This window comes from Pristis pectinata, chromosome 7, assembly GCF_009764475.1.
Source record: "Pristis pectinata isolate sPriPec2 chromosome 7, sPriPec2.1.pri, whole genome shotgun sequence".
Lineage (NCBI taxonomy): Eukaryota > Metazoa > Chordata > Chondrichthyes > Rhinopristiformes > Pristidae > Pristis > Pristis pectinata.
In genome coordinates, this window is record NC_067411.1 from 26,014,221 (window position 1) to 26,027,893 (window position 13,673).

Consider the following 13,673-nt stretch of genomic DNA (forward strand, 5'->3'; position numbering starts at 1 on the left):
ACCTTATATAAGGCCATAGCAATAGCTCGTTTGGTAATATTCTTTGCTATGCATCCAATCGGTCGAGGAACTTGAGCACAAAAGGTAGATCAGTGTTGGGAGCGTCATGTTTTGAATGAGCACTAAACCAAGGTCCTCATTGGGTATACATATACCCAGCCATTAGCTGAGGAAGAGCATAGTGTAATACATATGTCTGTCATTATCCCATTGCTGTTGACAGAAGCTAGCCATGCACAGATTGGCTGCTGCATTCCTGACATTGCAATACTGACTACATATCGAAAATTGGTCGTACTTTACTTTCGGGTGTCCTAAAAGGGACTATGCAAATGCTTGCCTTTACTTTTCTCTATCAGCATTTTCCATCAGCATGCGTAAAAGAATTTGTAAAGGAAAATATTGTCGCAAAAGTTGTTATATGCGTCCAGTAGCTTGAAATCAAATGGAAGGCCTTGCATATATTTATTTTTTAATATATTACAAATAGATTTGAGTTTTTATAGAAATGAGTGGCTTCTGGGGTTTCTCAGTAAAGTTAGCTTGAGCAGTGGAAAATTTACTAAAACCCCTAGCTAGTTGTCTAACAGATACACCACATTGATGCAGCTGTTTTTGAGCACTAAGATTATATATAGAAAGTTTTGAATCCATTTAATGGCATGTGTTGAACCTGCTTTTGTGTAGCAAACAAAATTACTTCAGATGTTAAATGCCACAAAGCCAGGCACAAATCTACTAGTGGGGAATTGGATGCTCCCACTTCAGAGGCTCTCAGACGCCTCAGGACTTACTAACTGGGTGTTCTTTACGCTGAGATATCCTGGGGACAACACAACTAAAATGAACAGGTCATTCAAAAAAATAAACATAGTTGCTTGAAAAAGTTTTTTTTAGATTTCAGTCAAAGTGTAATGAGCTGAAGCAGACTGCAGAGGAAACGATGACTTGGGTGGCGGTAGATCAAATGAATGAAAACCAAATGCCCAAAAGTTCATCCAGAAGGAGCAGAAAGCCAGAAATCTAATTCCCTGGGGCATTGAATAGGTTTTGGAGAAATTTTTATTTTAGAATGGGCATCATAATTATTGTTCATTCACGGCACTGAATGATTTCTTAAGCTGAATGAGCCCCATTAAAATTCTGCAGCTGGGAAATATACTTCTTCAAGCTACTATTAGTAATTAGGAGACATCTGCAAAATCTTGCCTGCTGCCAAATTTCTGCAGAATTACAGAAAAAAAGTCTTCTTTGATTGGAAGCTTTGAAGGTTTAATGGGGGGCTTAAAAATAAAATGTAAGTTTCCAGCAACAGCATCTTTGGAAGTATATGGAATCAAGTATTGATACAAAATAACTTTAAATGCTAGAGGAAACTGCTTCAGTCAGATTACAGGGAGGTAACTGCTCCTGATGAAAGCTATTTGAATCTGGGAATAATGTACGAGGGTTAAGTAATTGGGTTGCTGTCATAGACAGATGGTTCAAAAGCAATAACTTCTGTTGTACCGGCGCTCTATACCTGCTGGGAATTCCAAGCTGCTTGTGTGTTCTGGCGAGAGTGAAGGATGTTGCTGAGACCACCTGCAGGGTTGGAAGAAGGTAGATGAAAACCCTTGTGAATACTCTAAGTAGAAGGCCCGCGAGAAGTCTAATCCGAGCCCTAACAGAGCTTCTATTCAGCATCTTCCCGGTAGGAACACAGGACGTCCAGTTCCTCTGAAGTCTTTCTACTGGAAGCAGGCCTCTCAAAGGTCAAGATCTGATTATATCTTAGGACAATTTACTGGTAGCCTTAACCCTAGAGTCCAGACCTGTGTTCAACAATATATTAGAACAAAGAAGACATTTACTGCATTCTTTGCTAGTTCATTATTTGCCATTCCTTTGACATTAAAATGTTATTAAACTTACTGAGAAGCTAAACAGTGAAGAGAGAGAATTCAAAATAAATTAAAGTGTATGTATTGAGCTTTATGATTTATCTTAAATATTCAATCACCTGAAATTTCTGTGTGCAACACTTTGGACTTAATAAACACTTCAGTCAAATGGCTTGACAGCTATTCATGCAGAGTCCTTTATGGCTGCTGCTGTTGCAACTGTGCAAGTAAACAGTGAGAGAAAAAAAGCCACGATGTGTGGAATATTAAAGGCTCATTTACACAAAGTTCATTTGTGGCCCCATGTCCTTGTGTGAAGCTTCTTTGTGGCTTTAAAAGATTTAAATATTTCCATTTAACCAAGTGGAACCTTGCTTCTCTTACCACTGCTGAACTTTGGGCTTTAAATTCTATGAAATAAATGTAACCAGCATTTAGCATGGATGTTTCTTCCTTTCTGTTTAGGGAGAGTTTTAATTGTTGCCTTTTCCAGATGGGACACTGAATGGAGTAGCATGTGGAATCATGTGGAATCTCTGATGAAGAGCCAGAAGAAATAAGGTATGGACTTATATTTCACTGAGTATACTTAAAGATTAAAGTTAAAATTTAAAATGAGTTCAGATCATCTAACCTTCTAGATGTGAACATAATTATGAGCCTTGTTTTCTCAGGTTAAGAGTTTTTTAAAAACAAATTTTGAAGTTGTTTCTAAATTTATTTTCCTGTTTTTCCCATACTTAGTCCTATAATGATATCCTGATATCTTATTATATTAGTTAGAACAACTTAGTGCACTAAGACTGGACCTTAACTCCCAGATGCCCGCTTCTTGGCTGGCAATTGGACAAGAGGTGTTGGAAAATCAGGCAGGAAACTTTATGCACCCAGTTATCCAGCTAAATCAACGTTCAGGAGGGGTTTTAACCAGATGCACAATGCTCCCCTCCAGAACAGACTGAAAGCTGTTTAGACTTAAAAGTCAGGATTTTATGCCTGTTGTAGAATCGTTGTAGAAACTTTCCTAGTGAATATTGGTCTCATTTCTCCTTGTGTTTAGAGTTGCAATTGATGGCCCTGAAAATGTCAGCCATGGCTCACTTCCATCTCTGAATGAGAAGGTCCTGGGTTCAAGACCCACTCCAGGGGACTGAACATAAAAAACCTCCACAGTGAATGCTGAATACACATGGCACTGCTGAAGATAGAAGCAGCATTAAAATGAAGCCCATTTACTTGCCCAAATGATCAAAATTAATTCCATTACACTATTTACTAGAAGAGTAATGGAGTTATTCCTGGATGGTAGCTATCTGTCAGTCAACATATTCACCTATATTACCTGGTTACTGCTGCATTACTGTAGACAAAATGAATTTCCTATTCCATTATGCTACCTTCACTTTAGAAATATTGGTAGTGTACTTTGGACATGCCAGGGCCATAAAAGGCTCTGTTCATAAATGCAAGTCTCTTTTTTAAAGGTATCAATCAAGACTTTTCCTAAAAATTAAGATCTTATTGAGAGCTAAACTACATTGTTCCACCCCTGGCCTGGTCCTGCACTCATCTCCCCATCCCACAGCCCTGGCCCTGACAGTTATTCACACACCCAACAAGCTTAACCTACTGGCTGAATTAATATAATATTCCACACACCTGGTTCCTGTAGGTCACTGACAGAAAGCCAATGAGGCTCAGACCTCCACATAGTTTGGAGCTCCAGACTGCCACACCAGGCAGCTCGATGTTTGGAAGCCAACCCCAAAGTTTTCCTTTTATGTTCTGTGGCTGGAACTTTCACCTTTGCTCAGACTTTGCAAAATTGGTGGTGGCAGATCACATGCCCAGAGAGAACTCTCCACTTGATTCACCAGTCCATTAGATTTGGTGACCTCGGTGTATACAAAATGCACTACAGTTACTTGCCCAGGCTGCTCCAACAGGGCCTCCTAAACCCACCAGGTAGGACAAGAAGAGTTGGCAGATAGAAACATCACCTCCTGCAGGTTTCGCTCCAGGTTGCATACCATCCTGATTTGGAAATGTGCAAGAAAACACAAGAAAATAGGAGCAGAAGTAGGCCAACTGGCCCCTCAAGCCTGCCCCCCTATTCAATATGATCATGGCTGATCATATTGCCATTCATTCATACCTGCTGGGTCTAAATCCTGGAACTCAATACACAGCAGCACTGTGACAGTACCTTTCTCAGAAAGACTAAGCTGTTCAAAAATGCAGCTGACCATCACCTTGTCCAAAAACAATTATGGATGAGCAATAAATGTCAATGATGCCCTGATCCCACAGGAAGGATAAATTAAAAGGTCCATAAAGGAGATGATGTAAGCCTCACCAAAGTCGAAAGTTCTGGTCTGTAAACCTGCCACAGTTGTACATGGAGTCAGAGCCCCAATTTGTTTTCTGCTGTGGCATTACTGTAGACAAAGTGAGTTAAAATGAAATGAGAAAATAATTTCCATTCTCAATTAAAGATATTAATTTGTGAGAATGTTTACTTCAGCAATCCCATCAAGAGCTAAACACATTTTGAACAAATAATCTCATCTGGAGTGATCAGGCTGCAAGATAACTCATCCTTTGAAGGAGGCATTCTGCTCTGGTATCTCAAAACAAACAGCACTTAGATATCCTGTGCTTGATCAACAACCTATCAAGTGGTAGTTTACTGGCAAAGGTCTCATGCCCTACAGACTGGGCAGGACCCTGCCTGGGCAGAACCAGGCACATAAAGGTAAGTAAAAGTCTATAACTTAAGGATTTTAAAAGAAATGCAATATGAGGTGTGGGGGTTAGAAAAGAAAAGTCATTAGAAAGTCACAAAAAATCCAAACAAAAGCATTTTTCATTTCGGCACAATTTAAAGAGGTACTTTGCTGAAATCAGGACACTTTATAGCAGGTCCAAAATTCATTGGAGACTGCTCCCACTCATTCAAAGTACTTCGTCAACATTCAAACTGACAATGTGCTTTTTTGGAGAATGTAACTAATAAGAAAATAATGTGACATTTGCTCAATGATCATCCAACAGGTAACGCATGTTGGCAACCCGGGGAGGGTACCAACATGGGGGAGGAGCCACAATTGTGAAGACCCTCTCCCCTGTAGCCTCCTTCTCCCTGATGGAAGCCTGTGCTCTGTTGATATCTGGCTGCCATGCGGACTCTGTCTTTAAGAGTATGACAGAACCCTTAAGAGCATTCATCTGAAGAGGGATATTGGGGTGCAAGTCCATAGCTCTCTGAAAGTGTCAACACAAATAGATAAGGTGGTAAAGAAGGCATACAGGATACATGACTTCATCAGTTGGGATTTTGAGTATAAAAGATGGAAAGTCATGTTGCAGCTGTATAAAATTTTGGTTAGGCCACATTTGGAGTATTGTGTGTAGTTCTGATCGCTGCATTACAGAAAATATGTGGAGGCTTTGGAGAGGATGCAGAAGAGGATCACCAGGAATGTCACCTAGATCAGAGAGTATTAGCTAAAAGGAGAGGTTAGATAGACTTGGATTGTTCTCTCTGGAGTGTCGGATGCTGAGGGTTAACCTGATAGAAGTATATAAAACAATGAGAGCATAAATGGATAGAGTCTGTTTCCAGGGTGGAAATGTCAAACACTACAGGGCATAGCTTTAAGGTGAGAAGGAGAAAGTTTAAAGGAGAATTATGAGGAAAGTTTTTTTACACAGAGAGTGGTGGGTGCCTGGAATATGATGCTGGGGAAATGGTACAGGCAGGTACAATAGCACTGTTTAAGAGGCAATTAGACAGGCATACAAACAGGCAGAGAATGGAGGATGTAGACCATGTAAAGGCAGATGGGACTAATTTAGGTTGGCATAATGGTCAGCACAGACTTTGTGGGCCGAAAGTCCTGTTCCTGTGCTGCACTGTTCCATGTTCTTAAGTCCTGTGCAATAAAGTGGCAGAAGTTGTTATGCAATAATACTACTTCTTCTGGGACCTACACAAGTTGCAGTTCAACGAATCTGAGATATTTGAATCGGAAATAAAGCCTACATTTCCTTTCGGTAATCATGGAATTTTCCCATGCTTTGCTTCTACAAGAATAGAAAGTAGCCAGTGCTGTCAGACAAGACTCTTTGGGAGCTGAGAGGCAATCTGGTTTCAGATTGTGACCTGTTTTGAACTTACTATTAAAAATGTATAAAGCTTTATATACTTAAGTGAAGCTTCCATCTATGTCATTGTAACTGATCGTAAATTCTACTTATAACATCTCCTTGATCCTGACTGCTCCAACAACGTGAATGTGTGCATTTCCATGAATTTTCAGTATCCTTTTTTGTTTCTGCCAGTATCTGGGAATTAAATGGTCTCACCCAGTGCAATAAGTAGAAAGATATGAAAAATAATTGCAGCATGGAATGGCCCAAATGACTGTGAGTAAATGCTTAGTGTAATGCTGAGCCATATAAACCAATAAGGTCATGGTCTGATTTGTGCTAGATCACCTGACATTAGTCAGGGTGCCAGTGGGAATGTTACAATTGGCCCTATGTCCCTGGGCTAAGGATAACAATTACAGGCAGATGGCTGCCTCTTCCTGATCATATTTCAGGGATTCCTCCTGGAAAGGACATGTGTGTGGACAATAAGGAGAACCGGGTTGGATTCTGCTCTGCTGCTCTCCATATTTGAGTGGTGCATTGACAATAATTATTCAGGCTCACATATCAAGAATAGCCTCTTGGATGTAGTGTTAGAGGCTATCAGTACTTATGGAATACACAGTAAATGCATTCTTAAAGTAACTTCATAAAGTGGATATTTTTTCTGTGAGATTAAATTTTACAAACTCTAATTCTGAGAATGAAATGGACCAAGATATTGGAGAGAAGGATTTTATGACCTGCTCATTTCATTTCTATCATTAAGCCATTTTGTCTTAGAAGTACATGGTGTGGATTTCCATTCAATAAGGTTCTTTCAGTTACTGAAGGGCAAGTCCAAAGTTACCAATGTATGACTGAAGAGCACCAATGTTCTGTTGAAGGTTTTCAAAGTATTTGAATTAATTGCTTGAAATAGAAGTGGGACAACCTCAAAGGGAAGCCTTTTTGCTACCCAAATACTTAGCACATTAATACGCACAGATTTTTACAGACTCAAAAATTTGTTTTTCTTGAAAGATGCCTGCTTTTAAATTGGTTTCGGTTGGAGAAACTACTCAATGGGCTCATTTAATGTGAACCATAATAATCATTTAATCTGCATTTTCTGAACTGAGTTGATTTGCTCCATTTACACAGTGTTCTTTACGTTCACATCAGTATTTGCTTCAATCTGTCTCTTGAATTAGAAATTGTTCCCTTAGGGATCAACAGATGTTGAGATTTGGCACATCTTTTTAAAGAGTACCAGTGGGCCATTACTGATTCAAAGATTCTTTGAGACTGCCGTGTTTCACCCTATTACTCATGAGGTCTCATGAGGGCTTTTAATTTAAGAAATACCATTGAGGAGAACAAAAAATAAGGGGACAAGAGGTTGGCAGATGGAGTATAATGTGGGAGAATTTGGAAGGAAGAATTAAACAGTAAATTATTATTTAAATGAAGTGAGACTACATAATGTTGTTGTATAAAGGGATCCTTACAAGGCACTGGTGAGACCATATCTGGAATATTGAAGAGAAGGTAGGTTTCCATATTCAAAGAAGGACGTACTTCCATTGGGAGTAGGACAGGGAAGGTTCATTGGGTTGATTGCTGGGATGAAGGGGATCCATATTGAAATAGGTTGATTAGGTTAGGTTTATAGCCATTGGAGTATAGAAGAATAGGAGGTGATCTCACTGAAACATAAGGTTCTGAGGAGGATTGACAAGGTGGATGCTGAGAGGGTGTTTTCCCTTTTAGGGGTATCTAGAATCAGGGTTCACCCATTTCAGATGGAGACGAGGAGGAATTTAATTTCCAAGAGGATTGTGAATTGTTGCAATCTTCTATCACAGGAGTCATTGAATATAGTCAATGTGGAGATCAATAGACATTAAGCCAGAAGAGTGTTGAGGGACATGGAAGAGAGCAAAAAAGTGGCTTTGGGACTAAGATTGAATCAGCCGTGATCTTATTGAATGGCAGAGCAGTCTCGAGGGGCTGAATGGCCTATTGCTGCTCTTGTTACTTATATGAAAACATGGGGTATTTTAGCAAAAAAGATACCAGGTTGACAGGCACATGTAATTATTCCAGCTGGAGATGAGCTAATCCTGAGGATAAATGGGAAACTACTACTCCAGATCCAAGGTCACCCCAGTCTTGTAGTATGTGGGCATGTAAGCAAATCTAGAGGCTGATGTCCAAGTTTTGTTCACTGAATTATTTGAGAATGTTCTTATTCTTAACACCCAGATGCCAAAAGTCATTTACAAACCTGACCCTGGGTGCAACAAACTCCTCCACTGACAATAAAGATCCAAAGTGATATCCTGGAAGACGTGAACTACATCCCATACCTCGAGAGTCACCTCTCAGTGAAGGCAGACATTGATGATGTAATTTACCATTGCCTTCAATGCACCAGCACAGCCTTTGGCCACCTGAGGAAAAGGGTGCTTGAGGCTCAAGAACACAGACGTGACACAGTGCTCACTGTCTACCAGACAGCAGGGATCCCTGACCTCCTGTAAGCTTCTAAGTCATGGACCATCTACAGCAGACTCCTCAATACCATCCCCACAAAATTCTCCAAATCCATGTGACAGGTTGGAGAGACCAACTTCAGCCTCCTCTCCTAGGACATCATCCCAGCATTGAAGGCAACGTTGCCTCTGATGGTCACACCACTTTGTTCGCACACCTGATCCCCCCAAAATAGACACTACGTCACAGCAAGAGATTATCCAGTGGGAAGAAATTACTCAAGGGTATTCCCAAATTGTCCTTAAAACATTGTAACATCCCCGCCGACACATGGGAATCCCTGGCCCATGACTACTCAGGATGCAAAAGAAGCATTCAGAGTGGCACTGAGGATTTTCAGTTATTATGTTGGGAGGTCACAGGAGTCCACTGTATTGGATGAAGCACAGTAACTCCCAAACCACAATCAGGACCCCATCATCAAGCAAGTTTCCTTCAAACAAAGGGACTGCCTAAGAAGAGGATAAACAGGGATTTATTAAAGGGGGATGTGTCTTTCTAAGTCTTTTACTGAGTTCTAACATTGAGCTTATATTTGCCAGTATTAATGTGTATATAGGAACCACGGTGAGATAGAAATAAATACTATGACATATTTGCTGTATTTATTTTGATAATGTTTTGTTTTGATACAGTTTTAATGCTGCTGTCAGGAAGTGGTTGCTTTTGTTTAATTGGTCTTGTTTAAATTGCTAACCCTGGTGACTGTACTCTCATTTTTCATGGATCTAGAAAGGCTGTCACTAGAATATGTTAATGGAGGATTAATCATACCTCTTGGAGCTAAAACACCGACCAACCTACCACAAGTGGACTGAGCCTCCTTTGTTCTCGTCTTCTGGTTTGGAAGTCAGGCTTGGCCACATTAACTTGCATAACTTAAACTGGTTGATTAATCTGCACAGAATAGGTGCTAAATAGCTGTTACCATTGTCAGTTGGTCAGGGCCGCAGGACCAAAAATGTTTGAGGCTAAAAGTGAAGGGATAAGTGCTCCCTGGCAGCTCAGTGAATTTATTAATGAGATCACATTGGATGCTTGGTCTGTGCTGCGTCGGCTGAACACAGCAGGGTTGTGATAGGAGCATTACAGTTGGCTTAGTGCCCCCAGGTCAGGGAATGGAACAATACCCACTGACTGCTGTCCTGCTGGCACTCCGCATCAAGACTTAACATGGGAATAATGGCCGTTTGAATGAGGTGCCAGAAACTGGTTTGGAGTAGCTGGAATGACATACTGGGGAAGAACTGAACTGAAGACAGGAGGCAAAAATAATGTAGGCAACCAGAAGGTAAATTGTGCAGGAAAATATGTAGAAACTAAAACACAAGTCCATGAATGGTCAACATCAAATGATTCTGTTTGAATAGAAATGAATAATTAATTTTTATGATTGCTGCATTTTTATCTGAAAATTATGTTCTTTTATTTCTTTGCTGTGAAGGCCAGCATATCTTGTCCATGGAGGTACTTAGATGTCAACCACAATGGAGACATCTATAGACCAGCTTGGGTAAGGATGGGAGATTCAATTTGCTGTGGAATAGTGGCGAACAAGATGGGCTCTAATGCCATTCCAGTAGTTTCTGGGTTACTGTGATCAGTACTTTAGTTCAGATTTATTTAATTACTCAAACTTAAATTCCCCAATTGTTGAGTTGTGATTTGAACTCATGATGAAGGTCAATGGTCCAGGCTGCTGGTAACTAAGCCACTGTAAAACCATGGAGAAACAATCTGCTGGAACAAAGCAGCGGGTTGAGCAGCATATGTTGGGGTAAAGGAATTGTCAATGTTTTGGGTCAAAACCCTGCAGCCTGTTTCCTCATTGCCCAATAAGCAGGCATGGTAGTGTAGCAGTTAGCATAACGCTTTACAGCGCCAGCGACCCAGGTTCAATTCCGGCCACTGTCTATAAGGAGTTTGTACATTCTCCCCGTGTCTGCATGGGTTTCCTCCAGGTGCTCCGGTTTCCTCCCACATTCCAAAGACATACAGGTTAGGAAGTTGTGGGCATGCTATGTTGTCGCTGGAAACATGGCAACACTTGCGGGCTGCTCTCAGAACACTCTACGCAAAAGATGTATTTCACTGTGTGTTTTGATGTACATGTGACAATAAAGATATCTTATCTTAAATAGTCAGCAAAATCTCTAAAGGCTATTTCCTCCAATGAGTTCTGTCCAAGAGCCTTTGACCTGTTTCTTGTTCCTGAAGTGCTGCCTGATCTGCTGAGTGTTTCCAGCATTTCCTATTTTCATTTCAGATTCCCAACAAATGCAGTTTCTTTGATTTTTGAGACCCTGGGAAATGGGGACCATTCTCCACATCTTGGGAGCCACCTCTTGGCAAAGGCAGATGTTGATGATGCAATTCACCATCTCATAGAACAGCACAGCTTTGACCTATAAAGTCTATGCCAACCATGATGCCAATCCAAACTAATTCCACCTGCCTGCTCATGGTCCATATCTCTCCACCCCCTACATGTTCATGTTCCTGCCTAAGTGTCATATCAGCTTCCAGCATCCCGCACTGGCAGCTTGTTCCAGGAGCCTGCCACTCTGTGCTACAAAACTTGCCTCGCACATCTCCTTTAAACTCTCCGCCTCTCCCTTTAAAGCTATGCCCTCTAGTATTTGACATTTCCACCCTGGGAAAAGGACTTTATCTACCCCACCTATGCCTCTTATAATTTTATAAACTTCGATCAGGTCTCCCCTCAGTCACCAACTCTGCAGAGAAAACAATCCAAGTTTGTACAACCTGTCCTTTTAGCTAATGTACTTTCTAATCCAGGCAACATCCTGATGAATCGCTTCTGCACCCTCTCCAAAGTCTTCACATCCTTCCTGTAATGGGTCAACCAGAACTGCACACAATTCTCCAAATGTGGCCTAACTAAAGTTTTACACAAGACCCCACCCACCCGGGTCATTCTCTCTTCTCTCCTCTCCCATCAGGCAGAAGGTACAGGAGCCTGAGGGCACATACCACCAGGCTCAAGGACAGCTTCTGTCCCACTATGATAAGACTATTGAACGGTTCCCTTATACGATGAGATGGACTCTGACCTCACAATCTACCTTGTTGTGACCATGCACCTTATTGTCCACCTGCACTGCACTTTTTCTGTAGCTGTGACACTCTACTCTGTATTGTTATTGTTTTTGCCTGTACTACCTCAATGCACTCTGTACTAACTCAATGTAACTGCACTGTGTAATGAATTGACCTGTACAATCGCTATGCAAGACAAATTTTTCACTGTAGCTCGGTACAAGTGACAATAATAAACCAATACCAACATGACTTCCTGACTTCTATACTCAATGCCCTGACCAATGAAGATAAGCATACCATTTGCCTTCTTTAACACCCTATCCATTTGTGTTGCCACTTGCAGGAAGCTATGAATTTGCACCCCAAGATCCCTCTGTCCATCAATGCTCCTAAAGCTCCTTTCACTTGCTGTATACTTTCCCCTTATATTTAACCTCCCAAAATGCAACACCACACACTTGTCCAGATTAAACTCCATCTGCCATTTCTCCACCCATAGCTCCAACTGATCTACATCCTGCTGTGTCCTTTAACAACCTTCTTCACTTTCCACAAATCCACCAACTTTGTGTTGTCTGCAGACTTACTACATTTTCCTCTGTAGCGGTCCCAACACCGATCTCTGTGGAACACCACTGGTCACAGACCTCCAATCAGAGAAACACCCCTCCACCACTAACCTCTATCTTCTATGGCCACACCAATTTTGAATCCAATCTACCAAGTCATGAATGATTTCATTTAATATGACAATAGAACCTTTGGTTTATTGAGGAAAAGGGTAATTGAAGATCAAGACCTCAGACCTGGCACAAAACTCATCGTATGCGAGTGAGCAGTCATCCTTGCCCACCTGTATTCTACTGAGACCTGGACTACCTGCAGTAGGCATCTCAAGTCACTGGAAAAACATCACCAAAATCCTTTCAATTCACAAGTGAACCAACATCAGTGTTCTTTCCCAGGACAGCATCCCCAGTATTGAGACTTTAGTTACACTCAGTCGGATTCCTGATGGCTTTTTGATAGTTAAGTAATCTGGGCGATTTTAACTGCTCACCCGCCCAGCATCTGTCTTTGATATGCAGAGAATGTGGTAATTAGGAAGTTGATTGGAAAATCAGCCTTGAAAGGATGTAGGAGATTCATTTTAACAGACACTTCACAACTAGTTCTCACATCCAGGCAGAGCTACTCTACAAACTGAAGGTGTTAAAGCTGTAAGAGTTAAACAGAAAACAGATTATGCTTCTGTGCAGCCCAATGTGATTAGGGAGCATAGTTCACTATCAGCAGAGATCTTGGTTAATTAATTTAAGCCTAAGGCCAAACACAATTAGATACAGTTGGAAATAAATTACTCTTTACTTTGTTAAAAGTGAATGATCTGCTAGCAGTCAGTCACATCTAAGTCAGCGATTTCACTCCTGTTTAATGATTTAGTTACCCATTTTCATTCTAGCTTCATTAATTTAGCCTCCACACCAATGCTGCCTGTTTCATTTTTATTGTATGTTGCTCATTATGGTTAATTCTTAAAGTTCTACATACCCTAGGTTTTATTTTGCCCCCTGCTTTTGTCTGAAGTGGATGAATTGAAATACTTAATACTGTTTAACAAGTGAAATTGATCCATGACCTAGAAATTAATTGATGCCCAATTTATATGAATTCCATGCTAGAACTGTGTTACCATATTGCTAAAAGACTTCAAGACAAGGTCACTACTAAAAAATATTACCTCTGTTCCCACCTCCACAGATGCTGCCTAATCTGCTGAGCATTTCCAGCATTTTCTATTTTTATTCCAAGACGCAGGACTCAAGTACGTAGAGTACCAAATAAAAACAGAAAGTGCTGGAAACACTCAGCAGGTCAGGCCACATCTGATGAAAGAGAAACAGTTAATGTCTCAGTCCAGGGCTCTTCATCAGAATTGATCCTTATCTTAACAATTTCTTTTTCCACAGATGCTGTCCGAACTGTTGTGTTTTTCTGGCACTTCCTATTTTTATCTCAAATTTCCTGCATCTG